Source organism: Hordeum vulgare, chromosome 2H, assembly GCF_904849725.1.
Source record: "Hordeum vulgare subsp. vulgare chromosome 2H, MorexV3_pseudomolecules_assembly, whole genome shotgun sequence".
NCBI classification, from domain to species: domain Eukaryota; kingdom Viridiplantae; phylum Streptophyta; class Magnoliopsida; order Poales; family Poaceae; genus Hordeum; species Hordeum vulgare.
The window spans coordinates 75,487,367-75,501,871 of NC_058519.1; positions in this window are offsets into that span (position 1 = coordinate 75,487,367).

The window sequence follows — 14,505 nt, forward strand, 5'->3', positions numbered from 1 at the left end:
ACCCGGAACCCATTCGTCACTCCCGGTACACTGCCGGTAATGCCCGAAAATATTCCGGTGACCAAATGAAACCACCCTATATATCAATCTTTGTTTCCGGACCATTCCGGAAACCCTCTTGACGTCTTTGATCTCATCCGGGACTCCGAACAACCTTCGGTCACCAACACATATAACTCAACCATACTAAAACATCATCGAACCTTAAGTGTGCAGACCCTCCGGGTTCGAGAACTATGTAGACATGACCCGAGACACTCCTCGGTCAATATCCAAGAGCGGGACATGGATGTCCATATTGGATCCTACATATTCTATGAAGATCTTATCGGTTGAACCTCTGTGCCAAGGATTTATATAATCACGTATATCATTCCCTTTATCCTTCGGTATGTTACTTACCCGAGATTTGATCGTCGGTATCCCTATACCTATTTCAATCTCGTTACCGGCAAGTCTCTTTACTCGTTCCGTAATATAAGATCCCGTGACTTACACTTGAGTCACATTGCTTGCAAGGCTTGTATGTGATGTTGTATTACCGAGTGGGCCCCGAGATACCTCTTCGTCCCACGAAGTGACAAATACCAGTCTTGATCCATGCTAACTAAACGGACACCTTCAGAGATACCTGTAGAGCACCTTTATAGTCACCCAGTAATGTTGTGATGTTTGATACACACAAGGTATTCCTCCGGTGTTAGTGAGTTACATGATCTCATGGTCATAGGAATGAATACTTGACACGCAGAAAACAATAGCAATAAAATGACACGATCACATGCTACGTTCATAGTATGGGTCTAGTCCATCACATGATTCTCCTAATGATGTGATCTAGTTATCAAGTAACAACACTTGCATCTGATCAGAAAACCTTAACCATCCTTGATCAACTGGCTAGCTAACTAGAGGCTTGCTAGGGACATTGTTTTGTCTATATATCCACACATGTATCTATGCTTTCATTCAATACAATTATAGCATGGATAATAAACGATTATCTTGAAACATGAAATATAATAATAACTATTTTATCATTGACTCTAGGGCATATTTCCAACAGGATAGTAACTGGTTATAGGATAGTAATTAATTTCAGGAAATTGAATAAATGTACTAGAAAAGATCATTACCCCTTGCCTTTTATTGATCAAATGTTAGAAAGATTATCCAAGAATACACACTTTTCCTTTCTTGATGGATATTCTGGATTCTCTCAGTTACCCGTGTCAAAAGAGGACCAAGAGAGAAATACCTTTACTTGACCTTTTGGAACTTATGCTTATAGGCGTATGCCTTTTGGCTATGAAATGCACCTGCTACCTTTCTAAGATGTATGACTGCTATATTCTCTGACTTCTTCTATGAATAAATTGTTGAGGTTTTCATGGAGGATTTTTCCTTTTACATGACTTCTTTTTTATGATTTCTGGAGCAACTTTGATCGAGTTTTGCAGAGATAAAGAGACCAATCATGTCTTGAACTGGGAGAAGTGCCACTTTATGGTGGATGAAGGTATATTACTTGGGCATAAAATTACCGAATGAGGTATTGACGTGGATAAGCCAAAGTTGATGCAATAGAGAAAATGCCATACCCAAAAGATATGAAAGGTATAAGAAGTTTCCCCGGTCATGCTGGTTTCTATAGGCGTTGCATTAAAGATTAGTAGGACATTAGCTAATCTTCTTCAAAAAGATATTCCTGTTCTTTTTTATGATGATTGTGTAGAAGCCTTCGAAATACTTAAGAAAGCCTTAATTTCTGCATCTATTTTTCAACCATTTGGTTGGAATTTACCATTTGAAATCATGTGTGATGCTAGTGAATATGTTGTTGGTGTTGGGCTAGAGCAAAGAGTGCAACAGAAATTGAATGCTATTTATGCTACTAAGACCCTAGATAGTGTCCAAAGAAATTATGCTACTACTAAAAAAGAATTCTTAGCAGTTGTGTTTGCATGTGATAAGTTGAGACCTTACATGATTAATTCTAAAGTAACTATTCACACTCATCATGCTCCTATTAAATACCTTATGGAAAAGAAAGATGCTAAATCTAGACTAATCAGATGGGTGCTTTTACTTCAAGAATTTGACTTGCATATCATAGGGGGCACATCTGGTGCATCTTGATCCTCATCTTCCCCCGTTGCAGTATCACCGTATTCAGGGAACATAGGATAGTTGTCATCATCATCTTCTTCTTCATTGTTTTCCATCATAACTCCTCTTTCTTCGTGCTTGGTCCAAACATTATAGCTGGGCAAGAAATGACACCGGAGCAGCTGGGTGTGAAGGATTTTTGTGGACGAGTACTCCTGCTTATTCTCATAGCTAACACATGGACAACACATAAAACCATTCAGACTGTTTTCGTGAGCCACGTCGATAAAATTATGATGGCCCGTAATATACTCGGAAGTGTGTTGGTCACCGTACATCCATTACCGGTCCGTGTGCATCATATCAAATTAACTATATGAAAAACCATTACAGAACATCATGAATAGAGAAATGACCAAATTAATACAAGTTCATCACATTTAAACACAAAATACAGTAGTCATCAAATGTTATTACTGCAAAAGTAAATACATAAAGTTCATACATGGTTCTCATAGAACAACATACAACTATCTAGATCATCTAAAACATACATTGAAACTAACATACAACTATGTAAAACATTTAAATGCAACAACAAATGTGAGAAAAATCGCAACTAAGGTTACAATTGATCCAACGACATAATGATACAAAGCCTCTTTATCAATGGCATATTTTCTAATCTTTTGTAATCTTCAAGCGCATTGCATCCACCTAGATCTTGTGTAGATCGACGACATAGTTAACATGCAACTCCAATTTCATCTTCTCTTCTTCATATCTTTTCAAATTTTCTTTCAAACAATTATTTTATTTTTCAACTAAATTAATTCTCTCGATAAGAGGGTCGGTTGGAATTTCCGGTTCATATACTATAGGGGATACACAAAACGGTTGGCCCATGAAGGGTCAAAATACCATAATAGCATGGGGTCCACACATGTGGTGGGTCCAGACAAATACGTACATACCATCCACTCGAACAAGTCCAGTCTATCCACTCGGTCGTACGACTCACTCAGATATGCAAGGATCAACAGTCAGCAAGGCAGTGGAAGCATCATACTCATAGTGGAGGCTCCGTAGTGGGTTGTCATCATGGCACTAATGCTCCATCTTGTAACATAGGACGTGAGGGGGTGACGCACTCTATATAAGCCACCCCCACCACATAGACTGGGGGATAAGTTCCTCTCTCCTTATATATGGGTTTATTCTTCCCCTAGAGCTCTGGCTCTCTCTAGTCTCAGGACTTAGCTAGGAGATCCATTCTCCCGTCTCTCAGATATACCATGTAACTCATGTCTATGACAAATATAACAAAGCCTCTCCGGAGCACGAGACTTAGGGCTGTTATCTCCATTGTGAGAGGCCCGAACTCGCTAAAACCACTGTGTCACTCATTTGCATCTCGATAAATCATGCTCTGTTATCCTACCCCTTTCTAATGTTCGAATTGTTCCACAACATTTGGCGCCCACAGTCGGGCGTGGCGTCTATCGCGCCATGGCCCGAATGATTTTTTCGTCAATCTTAGACAGCGGATCAACGACCATCATCGCCAAAGAAATTGTCCCCTGGAGTTTTGGCCATTACGCCATTCTTACAAACAAAAGGATTACGGAAGTATCCATTCCATCTAGTCTTTTTACAATAAATTTTCTAACAAGGAGTTTGTCTGTTCCTCCTATAGGATCAGACACACCCATGCATGATCGATCATGAAGAAGAGAAGAAGAGAAAAGGACAAAACACTGATCATATTTCTCGCCTTCTCACCACTATGCCTCATGTATGATGTGGACATCGAGCTCCTACACACAGCAACTGGTGCAGTCCGCCCCGTCGTCTCCAGCCTTGTGTATCACGCCATTAACGAGCATCTACACATGACCACCGACGCGGTCCATCCCATCGTCTCTGGAACAGCGGTTCGTCTTCGTCTCCGACTTTGTCTGGGTTGCTATCTACTCCCTCCGTTTCAAAATATAAGACTTTTTAGGGTTTCCACTAGTAGACTACATATGAAATAAAATGAGTGAATCTATACTCTAAAATATATTTATGTACATATGTATATAGTTTATAGTACAATCTCTAAAATGTCTTATATTTAGGAATGGAGGGAGTAGATCCCTCGAGCGATAACTACCTGTAGGAAATAAGGAAACGGAAGAACAACCCCCACCAGGAGGCAACTCCGCTAACTTCGCTCCTCAATATATAATCGCCTCATTAAGTGGCTAATTGGCGAGTATTCCCGACAGCAGTTACCTAGTTATTGCGGCCATAACATGTGCGCTCCTCCTGCGCCAGTTAATGGGTGCATGCATGCGCATGGGAAACACCCCGACCATTCACTTCATCGTTGTGCATGCTAACTTGCAGGGACGTTTGGATTCAGCAAAAAATGTACTTGTAGCTACACTTGCTATTGACATACAGGGTCACTCAACCTATCGCCGGGTCCGGACGATAGCTTACTCGGATGGATATTTTGTTCGGAAAACTAACATGATGACATGCAGACGACAAACATGAAGTGACTCGGCTACCCCGTGTGCTGTCACTCCGCCTGACGTGCCTTCGTCACTCGACAGCTCCACGTGTTGTCACTCGGTTGGACGCTCCGTCGTCACTCGTCCGCTCCGCGACCGTCACTCCGTGCGGGACGCTCCTTTGTCACTCGGCTGATCCGCGCGCCGTCACTTGATTGGACGCTCCTTCGTCACTGGGCTGCTCCGTGCACCGTCACTCCGCGCGGGACGCTCCTTCATCACTCGGTTGTACGCTCCTTCGTCACTCGGCCGCTCCGTGCACCATCACTCCGCGCGAGACGGTCCTTCGCCACTTGGCTGCTCCGCGCGCCGTCACTCGGGCGCTCCGTGCACCGTCACTCGGCCGCTCCGTGCACCGTCACTCTGCACGGGACGCATCTTCGTCACTTGGCTGCTTCATGCGCCGTCACTCAGCTGGACGCTCCTTCGTCACTCGACTGCTCCGTGCACCGTCACTCGGCTGGACGCTCCATCGTCACTCGATCGCTCTGCGTGTCATCACTCGACTGGACGCTAATTTGTCACTCGGCCGCTCCGCACACCGTCACTCCGCATGGGATGCTCCTTCGTCAGACGGCGGCTCCGCACGCCCTCACTCGGCTGGATTTTTCATCGCCACTCGATCGCCCTACACGTCGTCACTCGGCTGGATTTTTCATCGCCACTTGATCGCTCTACACGTCGTCACTCGGTTGGACGCTCCATCGTCACTCGGTCGCTCCACGCGTTGTCACTCGGATGGACGCTCCATCGTCGCTCGCCCGCTCCGTGCACTGTCACTCCATGCGGGACGCTCCTTCATCACTTGGCTGCTTCGCACGCCGTCACTCGGCTAGAACTCCTTTGTCACTCAGCTGCTCCACGCGTGTTCACTCGGCTGGATGCTCCATCACCACTCGATCGCTCTACGTGTCGTCACTCGGCTGGATATTCCTTCGTCACTCGGCCGCTCCCCGCACCGTCACTTCGCACGGGACACTGCTTCGTCACTCGGCTGGACGCTCCTTCGTCACTCGGCTGCTCCGCGCGCTGTCACTCGGCTGGACGCTCCATCGCCACTCGATCGTTCTGCGCGTCGTGACTCGGTTAAACGCTCCTTCGTCACTTGGCCGCTTCGCGCACCATCACTCAGAGCGGGACGCTCCTTCGTACCTCGGCTGCTCCGCGTGCCGTCACTCGACTGGACGCTCCATCGTCACTCGATCGCTCTGCGCGTCGTCACTCGGCTGTATGCTCCTTCGTCACTTGGTCGCCCCGCACGTCGCCACTCGGTGAAAAGCGTCTTCATCACTCAGCCGTCCCACGCGTCGCCACTCGGCGAAATACGTCTTCATCACTCGGCCACCCCATGCGCCGTCGCTCAACCAGTCACGTCTTCATCACTCAGCCGCTCATGCCCCGTCAGACAGCTAAGTCATTCTTCACACACTGCAATCAATTAAATAGTTATTTCCTCATTACTGAATATAAGTAAGTCACACATGATGTTCACTCGGTTGTTTATTTTCATGTCGGAACACTACACTTCCGTTTCATTTGGGTCTAGTACTCAAACGAGTTCAGTTGGATCCTTCACTCTTTTAGATGCTTCTTGGTTCTGAACCAACAATCACATGGCACTCCCACTGGGTGCAAATGGGTGTTATTTACACAAATCATTTCATCATACTCATATTATTTTGAGAAATTTTTACGTTGGCTTGTGCTATTTTTCATACACAGGTTACACAATCATTCGGCCGCCGCATGCGCTATCACTCTGCTAGACGCGTCGCCGTCACTCGCCAGCTCCGCACATCGCCACTCAGCGGGACACGCCTTCGTCACTCGGCAGTCCTGCACGCCGTCACTCTCTTGGATGCGTCGTCATCACTCGGCTGCTCCGCGTGCCGTCACTCGGTTGGACGCTCCATCGTCACTCGGCCGCCCCACGCGTTGTCACTCTCCTGGACGCGTCGTCATCACCCGGCTACTCTGTGCGCCGTCACTCGGCTGGACGGTCCATTGTCACTCGATCGCTCTGTGCGTCGTCACTCGGCTGGACGCTCCTTCGTTACTCAGTCGCCCCGCACATCGCCACTCGGTGAAATGCGTCTTCATCACTCGGCCGTCCCGCGCGTCGCCACTCGGCGAAATACGTCTTCATCACATGGCCGCCCGCGCGCATCGCCACTTGCTACTTCTCAAACAACAGCGCCAGAATTTGACACGTTGACGGAGACTTGCTTCCGTTGGTTTTTCCCTTGAAGAGGAAAGGGTGATGCAGCACTGGAGCAGTAAGTATTTCCCTCAGTTTGAGAACCAAGGTATCATGACAGTAGGAGAATCTCGTCAAGTCCAGAGTACCTGCGCAAACACAAAAGGGCTTGCACCCAACTCTATAAAGGGGTTGTCAATCCCTTCAAGATTGATTGCAAACTGAGATCTGAAGGCGAGTAATGCTGAAAATATGGTGTGAAGTAGACCCGGGGGCCATAATGTTCACTAGAGGCTTCTCTCAAAACAACAAATATTACGGTGGGTGAACAAATTATTGTCGAGCAATTGATAGAACCACGCAACGTCATGACGATATCTAAGGCAATGATCATACATATAGGCATCACGTCCGAGACAAGTAGACCAATACTTTCTGCATCTACTAATACTTTTCCGCCGCCGTAAGCTTCCGTTTCCGCGAGATCTCATCTGGAGACCCTTCCCGGCGCCCTGCCGGAGGGGACTCTGGATTTGGAGGGCTTCTTCATCATCATCATCACCCCTCCAATGACTCGTGAGTAGTTCACTTCAGACCTACGGGTCCGTAGTTAGTAGCTAGATGGCTTCTTCTCTCTCTTGGATCTTCAATACAAAGTTCTCCATGATCTTCATGGAGATCTATCCGATGTAATCTTCTTTGGCGGTGTGTTTGTCGAGATCCGATGAATTGTGGATTTGTGATCATATTATCTATGATATATATTTGAGTCTTTGCTGATTTCTTATATGCATGATTTGATATCCTTGTAAGTCTCTCCGAGCCTTGGGTTTTGTGTGGCCAACTAGATCTATGATTCTTGCAATGGGAGAAGTGCTTGGTTTTGGGTTCTACCATGTGGTGACCTTTCCCAGTGACAGTAGGGGCAACAAGGCACACATTAAGTAGTTGTCATCAAGGGTAACAAGATGGGCTCTATCGTTGATATGAGATTGTCCATCTACATCATGTCATCTTGCTTAAGGCGTTACTCTGTTCTTTTGGACTTAATACACTAGATGCATGCTGGATAGCGGTCGACGTGTGGAGTAATAGTAGTAGATGCATACAGTATCGGTCTACTTGTTCTGAACGTGATGCCTATAGATATAATCATTGCCATAGATGACGTCACGATTTTGCGCGGTTCTATCAATTGCTCGACAGTAATTTGTTCACCCATCGTCTACTTGCTTTCATGAGAGAAGCCACTAGTAAACACTACGATCCCCGGGTCTATTCACATCTACCGTTTACACCTCCGCTTTTACTTTGCTTTGTTAGTTTGTTGTTTTCAGTTCTCACTTGGCGAACAACCTATAAGGGATTGACAACCCCTTTATAGCGTTGGGAGCAAGCTTTTTGTGTTTGTGCAGGATCTTGTGATACTCCTCCACTGGATCGATACCTTGGTTCTCAAACTGAGGGAAATACTTACCACCGCTGTGCTACATCACCCTTTCCACTTCGAGGGAACACCAACGCAAGGCTCCAAGGCCACGGGGGAAATCCTTTGCATATTTGCCTAGGAAGTCCCTTAAGGCGTAGCCGTAGCACAAGGATTCCTGGTGCCGTCGACACGACTATTCTAGGCGCCATTGCCAGGGAAGCACAGCTGACATCAGAAGTATTTGTGGCACCGTTGTCGGGGAGGAGAGATCAAGATCTATCCAAGTAGGTCTCACAAACTCATCTCTTGCATTTACTTTTGTTGCCAGTCGCCTCTCGTTTTCCTCTCCCCCACTTCACATTTGTGGTTTTCATTTGCCTTTCTCCTTTGTTGTTTTCTTTCGCCCGTTTCACTCTCTCTTCCTGCTCATCTGTGTGTGAGATAGTGCATCAATGGCTAGACCCACCACTCCAAACGATACTCCTGAGAATGAAGTTCTCAATTTCAGGTAGAATGAGGAAGAAAATTTATAGGACGCTTGGTACAGGATTTGCAATGCTCAAAGTAGATCTACTCGTAAGCAATCCACTACCGTCCTGTCGGTGAATACTCACAACATATGCCATAGGTAGGCTAAAGTTGGTGAGAACCGAAGGGACAAAGGTGGACACTGGGAACGAGGTTTGTACACGCATGGGACGCACGATGTACCCAGGTTTAGGGCTCTCCGTAGAGATAATACCCCTAATCATGCTGGAGTTTTTGATGTGTATGATCAGAGTACAATGTTGCTCCTGGAGCCGTGTTGGTAGGAGGAAGAGGGGAGCAGCCGGCTCGTCTCTGCCTCTCTCTCTGTGGTTCGTGAATGTGTAGTGTTGTATGACTGGTGAATGATCGGCCCCCTGTATGGAGGGCGACCGGGGGGTTTTATAGACGAACCCGCCGGCCTACAATATGGATAAAGGGTACTAGTGTGTGACCCGGCTGGCAGCCTCGCCGGCCGGCCAGGGGCCCACAAGAGTCTTGTCTTGTCGCTTGAAGGGCCCGCCGGCTGCATGGTCTCGATTGGCTGTGGGACCCGCCGGCTGGCCAATGAGGCTCTCGCATGAGGTTGACGCTGAGCACGCGTTGTACGTCAAGCGTCTCCCCGTGAGATTCGTCATGGGCAGATAGTACGGCCGCCTCCACTGTTCCCCACGCGGAGTGCAGTAATGCAGTGGGAGTGTGATGGTCCGACACTATGCTAGGTGATGGATCAGAGCCGGGGTAGGTCAGCGGCGTGGCCGCCGACGCTCGTACCTGGCGGATGCCCTGATCCAATACCTTTGCTGACGCGTAGCTACCTTTAATCGTAAGGTCTTATCCTGACCTACGATCTGATGTGACTTGTGATCTTCGGCCGGCTAGCCTACTTGGCTAGCCGGCTTAAGTGCGGCCGCCTCCTCCCTAGCCGGGCTAGCAGGACCATGCCGGCTTAGAAGAGGAGGCCTCCTTGACTCTAGCCGACGGGGGTTGCCTGGCCGGCCAGAGGGATGGCCGCCTCGTCCTCTAGCCGGTAGGTGCTGCCTAGCCGGCCAGAAGACTTGGGCCTTGTGGATCTGTATACGTCCATGTCCATTGGGCCGGAAATGAAGGAACACGCTTGATGAGCCTACCCCGGGGTTATCCCCCCGACAATAGTCCCAGAAGCTCGCGAGTCGATTTGTCTTGATATTTTTCCGTTATTTGCGACGAAGGACGCCAGTTCGAAACCGGGTGGCTTCGAAGCGACGCCTCGGTCTTGTTGTAACTTGCTCAAAGAGCGCCACGTGCCAGGCCCCGCCTGGCATAATGATGGTGATTACTGATGACGGGACCGGGCCTGGGCCCTGGGTCCCGCCACGACGCCCCCTCGGCCTCCGCGCGGGAGATCCTCTGCGGATTTACTCCACGACGGTTGGGCTTAGGGAAGCGCTACCGCCCGTAATACACGGGGTTAATGGGGCCCGGTGCACACCGGATCCCCTCCCCACGACGCTTCGTGGGGGTTTAAATGGGATGCGGGGGCTCCGAGGAGGCCGTTCGCCCCCCTTCTTGCCCCGCATCCGCGCTCTCTTCCTCCCTGCGCTCAGAGAGAAAGAGCTTGCCCCCTTCGCCTTCTTCGTCTTCGTCGCCGCGGAATCGCCGACCCCTTCGGGTTCTTGTCACCCGCATCCATGGCCAGCAGTTCTTCCTCGAAGAAGTCCTCGGCGCAGAAGGCGTCCTCGCAGGGAGCCTGGTTGGGTCGCGACGTCGACGAGGGGCACATCGAGGCGCTTCGTCACCACCGACTGCTGCCCCCGGCCTCCCAAGTGTTGGTGCGCCTCCCTCGCACCGAGACCCCTCCCGCACCCACCACGGGAGAGGTCGTGGTCTTCGTCGAGCATTTCTACTGGGGCTTCGGGCTCCCGGCTAGCTCTTTTTTCGCTGAATGGCTCCACTTCTTTGGCCTGCACCCACATCACCTGGCGCCGAACGCCATTCTGCAGCTGGCAGCCTTCGTGGTCCTGTGCGAGGGCTTCGTGGGGATCGAGCCCCGCGTCGATCTGTGGCGCAGCCTGTTCATTTTCAAATAGCAATCTATCGCCATGGAGAAATCCGAGGTGGAGAAGCTCACGGGGCCGCACCCAATGACGCCGTGCGGGGCTGCGTTGGTGCATCGTCGCTCAAAGTCTGGCTTCCCCAGATGCCTCTGTAAGAATCCATCAAGCATTGGCAGAATGGTTTCTTCTACGTGAAGAGCGCCGACCCGGCCCAGGACACCCTCAACATGCCCCCGTTCGACATCGCCCCGCCGACGCGGCGGAACTGGGATGCGAAGACCCCCAAGCCGATTCCTGAGGTGGCGCTGAACTGTGCCCACCAAGACATTTTGGAGAAGAGCGGCCTCCTTGGCCGCGACCTTCTCACCACTATGGTGGTTCGCCAGATCCTACCCCTGCAGAGGCGGCCGCATCTGGTCTACCAGATGAGCGGCCGGCATGATCCATGTCGGCTATCCACCAAGAGGTTCACCCCCGGCACTGTAGCGCGAAGGGTGAATCTGATCTCCATCGCCCGCATGGATGAGAGCGGGGAATGGGCCTGGGGGATGTCCCCTTTCAACAGGGCCCATCCGCCTCCGATGGTAGGTGGCTTCTTTCTTCTTTGTTGTTTGCCTTGAATCCGGTTGTGTTGCTGAGCCGTTGGTTGAATCCTTTTCCATAGATGTTCGAGAACCTGCAAGGGTCCCTCCATCCGCCCGCTCCTGATGTGGAGGTGTCCAACGCCTCGGAGATTGAGGACGAGGGCGCGATTGAATCCCGCTCGCACTCCTCCGCCGGCTCGGAGAATCCCGTGGAGTCAGAAGGGACAGACCCATCTGGTGAGTACGCACGGCCCGCCGTTGCAGTCTGGACGGATGACGACGAGATAGCCTCATTATGTTTTGGTGCAGCCTTCGAAGAGGACTCTAACGAGGTGGAGGAGGTCACCAGCCCGCCACTGACGCGTAGCAGGCGCCAAACGGGCGGAAGGACCGCTGCTGATGAGGCAGCTGGGAAGAACGGCAAGGGTGCCACAGCTTCCCGGCCTGTATCTAAGCGGCCGGCACCGGGTCCTCCAGCCGAACAGCGAGCAGGCGGTGTCAAGAGATGCCGCGGTGCTGGCCGGAGGGAGGTCCCTATGGTAGCGGGGTAAGATTTCCTCCCCCTTTCCTTTGTCCATCTTGTGATGAGCTTTGTTCCTTAGGAGTTTGGCTTGATAGGGAGGCGGAGGATGTGGATCAAGACACCGCCTCCGCAGCCGAGCGGACTGGCTGGGCAGTAGCTGATGCTACCCAGAGGCAGCTTGAGACGGAGTCCAAGCGCCGGTGGGACACGGCTGCGGGGAAGGCCGGTGTAGAAGCGTGCGAAGGCTAGACATGACCCCTCCGCACATGCTCGTGCGGAGGAGCCACCTAGCGAGGCCGCCTCCAGGCCAGCCCCAAGGGCTGAGGGGGGCCAGCCATCAGAGCCGGAAACCTCGGCGTAGGTGGACCTGGAGATGGTCCCTGACTCTCCGAGGGCCGAGGCGGCACCCGACGCGCCGGAGCTGGACTTAGTTGCGCCGGACATGGCCCCTCACGCCCCAGGGGCGACCATGGATGCGCCGGACACGGCCCATCCGCCTCCCGCGGAGGAGGTACCGCCGGCCGGGATGGCGCCCGAGCCGGCTGCAGAGCCGGCACCAAGAGCCGGTGCCATCGTCATTCCCCAGCATGGCCCTGTTGCGCCAGGAGATGAGGGCCGGGCAGGGAGCCGACCCATGAGGACATGGTGGGCGGCAAACCTGGCCCACCTGCGAGTGCCCGCTGGCACCGTGCTTTCCGGCGTACCGGAGCTGGTGATGATGTTTTCGAGCAGCCGGTCCAAGGTGGAGCAGTCGGCCCGCGTGGTATGCAGCGACATGGAGCGCCTAGAGGCCCGCACCCAGGTAGGTGTTTCCTTTTTGGCTTTTTGTACTTTTTTCTTTTCCTTTGGCGTTAGTGGGGGCGCGACAGCGCACCCACTGGGTGTAGCCCCCGAGAATTGGGCCGGTCGATCATCGACCGGTCCGAATCTCTTGGAGGCCCTTTTCCCTATATGGTTTCTTGAGTGGGGGCGTGCTAGCGCACCCACTGGGTGTAGCCCCCGAGAATCGGGCTGGTTAGGTCTTAACCAAGTCGAATCTTAATCATGTTCCTTTTTCGCTCTTTCGGCAGGAGCTTTATGATGCTCAGGCGCAGGCCTATAACGAGCTGCAGACCCAGCACCTCGGGGCCGATAGCCGGATCGCCGAGCTTGAAGCCCGGCTGGGCGAGGCTGCCATGGAGCGGAACACCCTGCGTAACACCGGCAACCAGCTCTAGGAGCAGCTGGACCTTCTTTAGACGGAGAAGAAGGAGCTCGAGGTAGCCGGCCGGGTCGAGCTGGAGCAGTTGCGTGTCATGTTGTAGGAGAAGGAGGCCTCCTACTCCGCCGACGTGGATCACCTCGCGTCGCTTCATCTCAAGGAGATGGACCTCAAGGACGTCGCCTTGAGGGAGAGGGAGGAGGCCCTTGTCCAGAAGCAGACACAGCTGGCCAAGGCCTTGGAGTCTGCGACAGCTCTCTAGGAGGAGGTTGCCCGCCTTACTCATGCGAGTAAGGTGCGGGAGTGCGAGGTCCTCGAGGTCTCCCATGAGACCGATGGCGCGTTCCATCGTGGGTCTCTCTTCCTTGTCTTGTTTTTGGTCTTTTTGGTCGTCTCCTCTATTGTTGTGTTCTTACGTCCTCGCTGCCGTCATTCCAGGTCTCTTCCCAGAGACCCAGATCACGGGCGACACCGTCGTCGAGGTGAGCCGTGAGGAGCGCCGCGTGGTCGGGCAGGAGGTAGACACTACCTCCGGCTGGAGTGTGGAGGAGATCGGGTGGGCCTTCCGGCCCGCCTGCGCGCGCTGGGCGAGTCTGTGGCTTTGCTCCAGGTCGCAGGCTCGTCGATGGTGGCGGCCTTGTGGCTGGACGGCGTGGAGCCGGCGTCCATGAGTCGGCTCGCCCGCTGGCTTGCAGCGGGCGGAGAGTGCCTGGATGCCTGGCGCGCCTCTGCTGCGCGGGCTGGGGCTTACATGGCCCTACGCTTGGACAAGTCCTGGTATTGGAACCTGAACTTGGGCAAGCTTGTCGCCCAACGCGACGGCTCAGAAGAGGAGCTGCAAGGCATGGAGGAGGCGCTTCGTGTGAGGGCCAACGCCGTCGCCGAGTACGCAGTGTGGGACGACTTTGTTTTGGAGCGGGGTGAAGATGGCGGTGTCATCGCTGAAGATCTGCACGGCCTTCAGCCCTTGACTCTGACGGCAGCTCCGATCAGGCAGCCCGGGCTATTGAATCTGCTGCCGCCTCCAGCGGTGCGGCGTATGCCGACTCTGGTGCGGACGGAGCCGGGAGCCGTCACGAGGGAGACGGCGCAACCGCCTCGGGAGCAGCCGGAGATGGTGATGCTACCATATCAGGAGCAGCGGCCGGGGCGACCGATGAGGCCGCAGCCCCGGAGCCGGTGTCCTTTTGTGTTTTGTTCTACCCCGGAGGGATGTAATGAACGTGGGCCGTGGTCCAATGCTTTTGTGAATGTATATATTCAGCACTATATTCGTATTGCCAAGCGTGTTATCTTATGACCTTGTCTTTTGATTCCTGATTGACTCCTTTTTCGAAGCC